This window comes from Cannabis sativa, chromosome 2, assembly GCF_029168945.1.
Source record: "Cannabis sativa cultivar Pink pepper isolate KNU-18-1 chromosome 2, ASM2916894v1, whole genome shotgun sequence".
Taxonomy (NCBI): domain Eukaryota; kingdom Viridiplantae; phylum Streptophyta; class Magnoliopsida; order Rosales; family Cannabaceae; genus Cannabis; species Cannabis sativa.
In genome coordinates this window covers 69,673,449-69,684,247 of record NC_083602.1, presented here as the reverse complement: position 1 = coordinate 69,684,247, position 10,799 = coordinate 69,673,449, and the positions used below count along the sequence as shown (strand labels likewise).

At 33.0% G+C, this 10,799-nt stretch overlaps 1 long non-coding RNA gene across 1 annotated transcript; it reads left to right on the top strand.

Moving 5' to 3' along the window:
• Positions 1 to 5,147: 5,147 nt before the first annotated feature.
• On the top strand, positions 5,148 to 7,351 carry LOC133035103 (uncharacterized). Its single transcript, XR_009686385.1, has 3 exons — positions 5,148 to 5,489; positions 5,600 to 5,692; positions 7,052 to 7,351. It is a non-coding gene; the product is annotated as an uncharacterized LOC133035103 (long non-coding RNA).
• The last annotated feature ends 3,448 nt before the right edge of the window (positions 7,352 to 10,799 follow it).

Sequence of the window (10,799 nt, the reverse complement as noted above, 5' to 3'; positions counted from 1 at the left end):
GACAAGAAGAGAACAATCTCACAATCTATGCAAGAAAAAAAGAAAACTATACTTTAATTTCAAATTAATTTGATGGAAATTAAATAGATCTTTTTTTTTAATGTATGTTTTGAGACTTCAGTGTCAATCACATCAAAACTTTGAAGAATTTCAATTTCTCTCTCCCTCTTTTTTTTTTTCTCTTTTTTTTTCCAGTGATAAAAGAAATTTCAACATTTTCGTGGAAATTCCATGGAGACAAAAAGATCTGCTTGTGCTTGTTTATCATGTGACTGACATTTGACAACTATGTAAAATGGCTCCTTTTAATAAGCAACCTCATTTGGGCCCATTTTTTTTTATCTCTCATATAGTTATATATAATTTCTGGAATTATTTCAAAAATAAATATAAAAAGTTACAAAAATACCTATTTCAAGAATTTTGAATATTTTTACCGTTTTTAAAATTTTATTTACATAAAATATAGACTTTTGATATATTTTTATATTGTATTCTTATTATCTTGTTGTTGTTTTTTTATTATTTTTGTATTGTTTTTGTAAATACTGAAAAAAATATTAAAATCTTAAAAGTGTAAATTAGATTAGCAGGTGTCTTACCAACTTGTAAGTAAAGATGAGGATAAACAGAGTGGCTTTTGAGTATGTAGTTGAGGTTATATATAACTACATATGGATGTACAGCGGATAATCAGAAGGGTTACAGTTTGAAGAGATTTGTGAAGGATGGTTGTAACTGTTTGTCTGAGCAATATATTAATTTTATTCATAAAAAAGAAAGTGTAAATTTTTTTATCTTATGAAAATTTCTCATTAAATTTAAATTTGTAAAACTAAATATTATTAATAAAAACTTAATATAAATAATAAAAATCAATTTGAATTAGTCTTTTTTTTTATTGAAAGACAGTACAAACAACAAAACAACACTAAGTAGGGAAACGCATATCCCAAATTAATTTGCATTATTTAATCCTACAAATTTATATATTTCAAAAGGATCCGGTATTATTGAAGACACTAACTTTTGCTGGAGTTAATTTTATTAATTTGAGGTTAATTCCAGTTGTGGTTGGATAATAACCCAAATTGTTTGGATTGTGTTTGCACTTTTGGTGATATTATCAATTACAAATATATATAGTTTGTTTTGGATTTTGATAATTTATAGGGGGATAGAACCAGACTTATAATGGTTGTGTGTGTATATATATATAGGGATATGATTTTGTCCCGTTATTGTACTTTCACGGATTGTAATCCGTGATGTACGGCAACCGTCAGATGAGGGAATTATTTGATCTGACGGCTGAGATTGATCTAGGGGTAATTAGGGTTAAAAGTAGAAACGTACCCTAACACTCATTTAATGTACCCTGAAACCCATCTAATGTACCACGGAATACATTCCGTGAAAGTACATCACGGGACAAAATCATATCCCTATATATATATATTAATTAGTAGTGAGAAATTGATCTTCATTGAGTAAGAAAGTACTATAAGTGGAAAGCTTTTGGCTTTGGAGGACACCCACCCCATTTTCTATTTTATCTCATGGAGAGACAACAAAATCTTATGCTCTGTTTTGAAAGTAGCTTTTGTATATAATAATAATACTGTCATGCAATAACACAAAAAACACCACAAATAAAATCCCTTGCTTTTCGAAAGTAAGACTAGAACTTTGTCACCAATACCTAAAGAACTTTGTGGAGAGCTCAAATCGATCTAGCTGTCTTATAAATATAAATAACACTTTTGAAAAAGAAAAAACTATGATGAAAGCATATGAACTATATATTGAAATTGTGTACGTACATATTTCATAAGCTATGGTTGCATGCGCTTTCCAACCTAACCAGCCATTAGATTCAAGAGCATATATATATATATATATGGGTAACTATTTAATGGTTACATTTTTATTGTAACCATATGGGTACATTTTTTTTTTAACCTGTAATAGCAGGTTACTAACAGGTAAACTTTCCTTTTTAAAATTTAATTAATTATAATTAACTATTTTCTTAAAATAATTAATTAAATAGTAGAAATTCCTTTTTTAGAATTATTTAATTATAATTAACTATTTTCTTAAAATAATTAATTAAATATTTAACAAGACCTCTTTTAGCAATTAATATTTATATTTAAATCCTTACTTGAATTATTTTAATAATTAAGCCATTTAATTATAATATTTATTTTTTTACAAAAATTAAACTTCTTTTGACACAAATTAAAATTCTCTTCTTATAATAAATTTTCAAATAATTAATTATTTTTAAATGATATTTAATTATTTTGTTACAATTATATGAACTAAGTATGAGGCCTCAAGCTAATCAATCGATAACAAGTGCAGTCTTTTTTTCTCAAAAATCCTTCAACTTATTTCATTTTTTACTTTTTAAATATTTAAATAAAAAAATTAAATTATTAAGTGTAATAATTTAAAATTAAGATTACAATGAAATTATATGTGTATAATTTTAAATTATAAAAAGTTTTGTTATAAAATTTTAAATAATTTAAGTATAAAAAAATAAATTACTAAAAGATCCTTATATAGTAATAAATTACAAAAAATTAATTAATAATTATAATTAATTTAATTTTAAAATATAATTAATCTTAATTAAAGTTTTATAAGGAAATAAATGATTAGGTTCCTTTCAGGTTACAAGTTATTTATTATTTATTTTTATTTAATTTCCAAATTAATCACAACCATTTAATAGTAATCCAATGGCTTAAAAAAATGTAACCATGATAGTTACAATAAAAATGTAACCATTGAAACCTCTTCCATATATATATATAAATTTAATAATGTTAAAAGTACATCTTTCCTTCATAAAGACAATGCAATGGCAATGCATGCATTTTAAATACTTATCTAGCTTATAACATGCACCACCAGTCAAAAGCAGGAAAGCTAATTATATGTTGTTTTTTAAGAAGAGGAAAGTTATATGTAATTTTTAAGTTTTCTTTGTATATAAGACTCATTTGAATTGAATTCATGTAATTTTTATAAATAGCTAAATATGACCCACATTAACTAATTTTTGAATAACAGAACTAATCCTTTTTATTAATAATTAGTTAATATTTAATTTAGGTGCATATATATGTTATGCATATATATATATATAGTTTCTCATAATAAGGAATTAGTATATTTAGAAAAAGTAAAGGGACATGAATGTAATGTTTTCTTTACAATTTACGTACGTATATAATCTACAATATTAGTTAGTGTTGTTGAAATATATATATATACTAGGTGAATGTACGTGCCGAGCCACGTATTGCTAGTTTTATTTAAGATTTTGGTATTTTTAAGATTTTGAATGTATTTTATTTTTAAAGATTACAAATTTTTTGTTTGAAAAAATTAAATATTATTTAATAATGTATTAAAAATAATATTAGTGTAATTATAAAATTGTAAATAAATTTATTATTGGAGTAGTAGATTATTCTATTTAGTTCTTTTTTTAACAATGTAAGTTTATATTTATAAATATTCTGTAAAGTGTTAATATTATATGAACATCTCCATTTATAAAGCTAAAAAGTGGGTCAATGACAGAAGTGGTATATCTGCAATCACACAAAGATAGAAGTGGTATTTCTGCTTCCTATGCTTATCCAGAGAAAATATTAGATAATGTAATGTTAACTTTAATATATAAAGATTTTTCTTTTTTAAAAAATAAATAAAAAAAAATATCAATATTCTCCCAAAATAGGTTTGTTAGAGAGATATGTGGGTAAAATGATTTTTTTCATTTAAAAAAAGATTATTAATATTTAAAAGATTGTTTAATTTTTTGGGTTTAACGGGAGATCAAACCTAATCGTTAAATTTAACAGAATATTCTTTTTATTTTTAAGAATATTCTGTTAAACCAAGAATTGCCGTTAGATAGGCACTTTTAATATATAAAGATATATATATATATATATTATTTATATATATTAGATAACTTTATTATTAATCATATTATTGATACCGACTTTTATGATAATAATTTGTACTAATGACTAAAGCCCGAAGGGGTTGAGACTTTCCAATGGCTAATGATTGACACCACTTTTTCTTTTGGTAAATTTCCCTTTTAACTTTTCACTTGAATAATTGAGGATCAATCTTGACAAGGGAGAAAGGAAAACACAGTTAATAATATAAATATTAATATTAATAATAATCACCAAAAACGTATATCCATCTTAATTTCACATGTTTATTTATTTTTTATATAGCTAGTATAGTTTCTCAATCACTTATATATGTGTATATCTATTCTATATAAAGTGTGCCTATATAACTAAAATCCTTGGTTTTTGAGAAATTTATGGGTGACTTTTAATTTTTAGTTAATAAAATAATAAAATATTATTTATATATAATAAAATAATAATAAAACAAATCCCATTAATATTTGAACTGATATTTAGGTGAATTTTAATTTTTATTTAATAAAATAATAAAATATTATTTATATATAATAAAATAATAATAAAACAAATTCCATTAATATTTGAACTGATATTTGATGCTAAATATTCGAGAATCACAACACATTTAAAAAAAAAACAACCCGAGATTTGATACTATGAGACTCTCAATTAAAAAAAGAAAAAAAAAAGTAATATGCTCATCAAATTTGTATTTATTTTTAAACATGGTGAAAAAATGAATTATCTTTCATATTATTCAACAGAGTAAAACAAGTTTTATATTGGTTTACTATTCAACAACCTTGTCAAGAATTCTTGTAAGTTGTAACCACAATGAAAAGACTCGGTTTGACCGAGTCAAATGGGTTTATATATATATAAAATAATAATAAAATAATATATATCTGTATGTAAAAAAAAAAAAAAAAAAAATTATTTTGAATGCATACAGAGCATCTCGTCCCCCTCACTCTCTATCTATATTTCTCATTCTCTCTCTCTTTAAAATACCAAAAATAAAAACCCATAAACCTCCATAACCACCACACTCCGGCGACCCACCTCCGGCCACCGCCCGACCCAACGCGCCGGACAAGTCGAAAGCCCAAGTGCCGGCGACCTCACTCCCCAATTAGCGGCGCCGCTCCTCTCGCCGCCGTTGACTCAGGATCGCAAGTCAAAGTTTGGGATTTCAAACTTTGAACGGGTTTTCCGGTCACCTCCGGCGTCCGTTTGACGAGAGGTTTTCACCACTACACTCAGCTCGTCGAGGAGAACAACCTACACTAAACCATTTTTCCCGGTTCGCAACTTTTTCCGGTGACATTTTTGTAGCTCCGCCCCTTTCCGGCGACTTTCCGGTGACCTCGTGTACCGTTTTGACAAACGGTTGGCATGAGTGTGATCTACTCGTCGAGGTGGTCGTTTTGATATATACTACTCCTATTTTCGGCGATATTTCCGGTACACCAATTTTTACCGCCACCGATTGTTAATGTGCACCGCTTAGGTGAGGTTTCGGAATCCCAAATTTTAAATATAGTCATATTATATGTCGTTGGACTCGGTTTTGAATGTAAAATGCGATGATGATAATTATTTAATCATTTGATGGTATAGGTGAGAGTAATATGTAAGTTTGGACTAAACAATTGGAGCTCGGGACTTGAGAGCTTAAGATCGTCTTTTGAAAAAAAAAGTTTAACGACTCGGGAGAGGTAGGGACTCAACTTGATTTTTGGACTTGATTTTTATATGCGTTGTATACATTAGACATATTCCAATTTTTATGATTTACAAAATTGTTTGAAAAATTGAAAACTTAATCTGCATATTTTCTGGACTGTTCTGGGGCACCGAGTGCCAAATATATTTTTGTGTGCAAATATTTATGCAGGTTATGATTTTTGGGTTTATTCAAAATACAGCTGTTATGCTGCCGAATTTTCTAGAAAATAAAAAGGAATATGTTCTTTTGTTATGCTTATTATTTGCCTGCTTTGGTTATATTGATGAGAGCCATGTTGATCATGTTCGATGCATATTGTTGTTTCACGACCTAGTCTCTGTGTCATCATAGGTAGATCAGGTGTGCACTCACCTGTAGGTGAAAGACCTAGAATCTGTACAGGAGTGAATTAAATCTGAGCCCCGTTATTTATGGTGGGTATCAGATGCGACTACCCGGTTTTGGATGTCGTTTTCTATGATTTGGTATTGAGAGCTAGGGGTCTAGTGGACGGTGAGATATGCATTTGACGTTTGATTTGTGATTATTTGTGGTCTCTCTATTTTATTTGTACATATTCATACTGTTGATGAGACATTTTATTTTTATAAAGCTAACCATGCAGGAATTTTATTAAACCAAGGGTCCTTTGATATTAGTTGTTTTCCTACTGGGCTTTATAAGCTCACCCCCTATTTTCTCCCATTCCAGGAACTCAGTTTGATGCTAGTGGATGAGGATGGTACCGTTGGGAAAGGAATGTCGTTACTAGTTTAGTCATATTTTACTCTTTCACCTTCTAATGAGACTGATTTTGTATTTAAGAACCAATGGATGGTCTGGATGACTTAAATTAGCTATGTACTAGTTAGAAATGAGAAATGATGGATGCTAGGTATTATTTTGGTATTTTATTGACTTATTAAATCTATCTATTTGGTGATTACATAACTGTGGGGATATTACTGTTCTCTTATATTGATGAGTGGTCCTGATTTTTATTACTAATATATTTTTATTAATATAGGAGTTAATCCATTCTTTTAAATTTGTATTTTGTAATATAAATAAAAGGATCATTTATAAGCTTTATTTTCCTACAAGGGTCAAAGTGTGACCTTTGACCACCCAAGTTATGGATATTACACATACGCCACGGCTAGGGCTCGGGTCGTGACAGAAAAATGGTATCAGAGCGCCGGGTTTAATTACCTCGGAGTGTGTCACCAAATAGTTTAGATTTATCTTAAATAATAATAGTAATAAATATCTTGGTATTTATATGTATAAGGCATATTTATATTATTAGCATCCAATCCTCACTAACTGATTAGCTTTTGGTTCTCAGACCTAAGAAAATGCCTCCAAAAGGAAAGAAGACAAGGAGAACGGTTGGAGAAGACGCCCCTCAAGCTAATGTCCAACCTCCACAAGCTGAATTCCCTATGAACGCCCTTCTCGAAGCCTTAAGAGCTATTCCCGCTCAACAAATGGATCCTGCCGCTCGACAAAGTCATCATTTTGAGATCTTTCATCGAATCCAAGTGCCTGAGTTTGAGGGTGGACAGGATCCCATGGTAGCTGAAAGGTGGTTGAGGCAGATAAAGAAAAATTTCAACACAATAGGAACACCTGAGGAATACCAAGTTACTTTTCTTTGTGTCCAAGTTAGAGGGTGGTGCAGCCGATTGGTGGGAGACCTTGTCCAGGACGATGGAAACTGATGGGATGACTTGGCGAGAATTTGAGGAAGTTTTCAGGGAACAATATTTTAGTCCATCTCACAGGAGGGCTCTTATTGGAGTATTTGATGGTCTAAGACAAGGGGATATATTTGTGAATGAATTTTACATGAAGTTTGTAGAGCTATCCTCTTATGCATATCCTGGTGTTGTTGATCAACCCTTGGTGATTGAACAGTTCATGCGTCGTTTGAGGCCAGCGATACGTGGTCCTATAGCCCCTTTGACCTTTAACAACCTGACTGAGTGTGTGACAGCAGCCTTGCGAACTGAGGCTCATGTTGAGGGGAATGAGAAGAAGAACACAAACGAGAGGAAGAGGAAGTGACCAGAAAGATGACCAAGAAGAATCAGGGACAATGGTCCCAAGGACAACAATTTAGTGGGGGTAGCACTAGTAGTGGTTCATCTGGAAAGACTCGTAGTGGACCATACGGGTGTTTCAGTTGTGGTCAACAAGGTCATAAGAAGAAAGATTGCCCGCAACGACAACAAAGATTTCAAGCATCTCATGGAGGACCCATAGGGAGCTATGTAGAGTCTACTCCTTTTCATGGACAGCCCAGGACAAACCAGTCTCAGTCTTCATCCTATGGTTTCACACCCCAATCGGGCCAGCAGTCTCAGTATCAACATCAGTTCAGGCCACAAGGTTCAGGGTTTAACATGGGGTACTCACAAGGTTTCCAAACTCCTGCTCCTAGTGGGAGTCAAAGAGGGTACAATCAAGGTGGAGGGTCTGGTGCAAGTACAAGCTACCCTAGTCAGGGAAGGGGCAAGGCAAAAGCAAAGTCATCCGCTCGAAGCCTACGCTCTTGGGGTTGATGATGTGCGGGCGGTGCTGACCAGGGAGTTGTCGATGGTATGGTTCTTATCTCACACTCTTGGGCTCATGTGTTATTTGATACGGGTGCATCGCATTCCTTTATATCTTTGATGTTTGCTAGTATGTTGGGTTTGAGTTGGGAAACTTTTAGTCCTGCATTGCATTTGAGTGTACCTATGGGGGGACATGGTGAGGTATCCACCATATGTAGGTCAATTTGTATTGTGTTCGAGGGACACAAGTTGTCTGGAAACTTATTAGTGTTGCCTATGGGGCAATTTGATGTAATTCTTGGTATGGATTGGTTGTCTAAATACCAAGCTATTGTGGATTGTTCACGTAAAAGAGTGACTCTTTTAACCCCTAGTGGTGATTTCATTGTTTATCGAGCCAACATGAGTGCAGTGAGACAAAATCCTATCTTAAGGGCATGTTTAGGTGGAAAGAGAAACTTAGAGTGTTATGGGAATCTGTTTGCGATCGATGATGAGTCTAGGAATTTAGACCAGTTCCCTTGGATATCAGTGGTTAGTGGTTTTCCGGATGTGTTTCCAGAGGACTTACCAGGGTTACCACCTGATAGGGAGATCGAGTTTTGCATTGATTTGATTCCCGGAGCTCAACCAGTTTCTATTGCACCTTATCGCATGGCACCTGCAGAGTTGGTTGAATTGAAAAAACAATTAGGGGAGTTAATGGATAAGGGCTACATCAGACATAGTACTTCTCCATGGGGAGCTCCAGTCTTGTTTGCCAAGAAAGCTGATGGGACTTTGCGACTTTGTGTCGACTATAGAAAGCTGAATCAGATGACAATTAAAAACAAATATCCTTTACCGAGGATTGATGAACTATTTGATCAACTTGGTGGTTCAAAGTTCTTTTCAAAGATTGATGCCGAGGTCGGCTACCATCAATTGAGGATTAGGGAAGAAGATATCCCTAAGATTTGCTTTCAGGACACGGTATGGACACTTTGAGTTTTTGGTAATGCCATTTGGGTTAACGAATGCACCTGCTGCATTTATGGATCTTATGAATAGAGTCTTTAGACCTTTCTTGGATAAGTTTGTGGTGGTATTTATTGATGACATCTTGGTGTATTCTAAGACACGTGAGGATCATGCTGAACACTTGACAACAGTATTACAGACATTGAGAGATCATCAATTATACGCTAAGAAAGAGAAGTGTGAATTTTGGATAACTGAAGTCAAGTTCTTGGGCCATGTAATTTCTCAAGATGGTATCACCGTTGATCCTGCAAAGATAGACTCTATTCTAAAGTGGGAAAGACCAAAGAATGTCACTGAAGTTCGAAGTTTTCTTGGGTTGGCAGGCTACTACCGTCGCTTTGTAGACAATTTCTCACGAATTGCTATGCCTCTGACGAAGTTAACAAGAAAAGAAGTAAAGTTTATGTGGGATGATAGTTGCGAAGAAGCTTTTAGAGAATTGAAGGAAAGATTAACTTCGGCGCCTGTTCTCACTGTTCCTAATAGTGAGGAACCATATGTGGTATTCACTGATGCTTCGAGTCTTGGATTAGGAGGTGTCCTCATGCAAAACGGCAAGGTGGTTGCCTATGCTTCTCGACAATTGAAACCACATGAGAAGAATTACCCTACACATGACCTAGAACTTCTTTGCGGTAATCTTTGTCTTGAAAATTTGGAGATGTTATTTATATGGCGTAAAATTTGAGTTATACTCAGATCATAAGAGCTTGAAGTATCTTTTTACTCAAAGGGACTTGAACTTGAGGCAAAGAAGATGGGTTGAGTATATGGAAGACTATGATTTCACTTTGCAGTATCACCTCGGGAAAGCTAATGTAGTAGCTGATGCACTAAGTAGAAAGCCTCATAGTACTTTGGCATGTTTGGCTCTTGAGGACTGGAAAAGGACAATCACAATGGGTGATTATAACTTGCAATACTATGAAGGGGAAGAAGTAGCTTGTATCTCTAACTTAGTGGCTACACCAGTACTACTTCAACAAGTTAAGCAACGTCAGTGGCAAGATGAGAAATTAAGACTTATTTGGAACCGAATCCAGGATGGTGAGCAACTAGATGGGTGGTCAGTTAATGGTGAAGGGTACCTATACCATACGGGAAGACTAGTTGTTGCGGATATCCACGAACTTAGGGAGACCATTTTGATTGAGGCCCATAGATCCAAATTCGCTGTACATCCTGGAAGTACAAAGATGTACCAAGATTTAAAGAGACAATATTGGTGGGAAGGAATGAAAAGAGATGTGGCCAGCTTTGTAGCTAAGTGTATAGTATGTCAGCAAGTAAAGGCCGAGCATCGAGACCCTCGGGTTTACTTCGGCCTTTGCCTATACCGGAATGGAAGTGGGACAAGATTACCATGGACTTTGTTACTGGGTTGCCATTGACACCTTTGAAGCATGACGCTGTTTGGGTTATTGTTGATCGTTTGACTAAGTCTCAAGCTCATTTTATTCCAATCGGGAAGGATTACAAGCTTACCAAGCTAGCTCGACTTTATGTAGACAA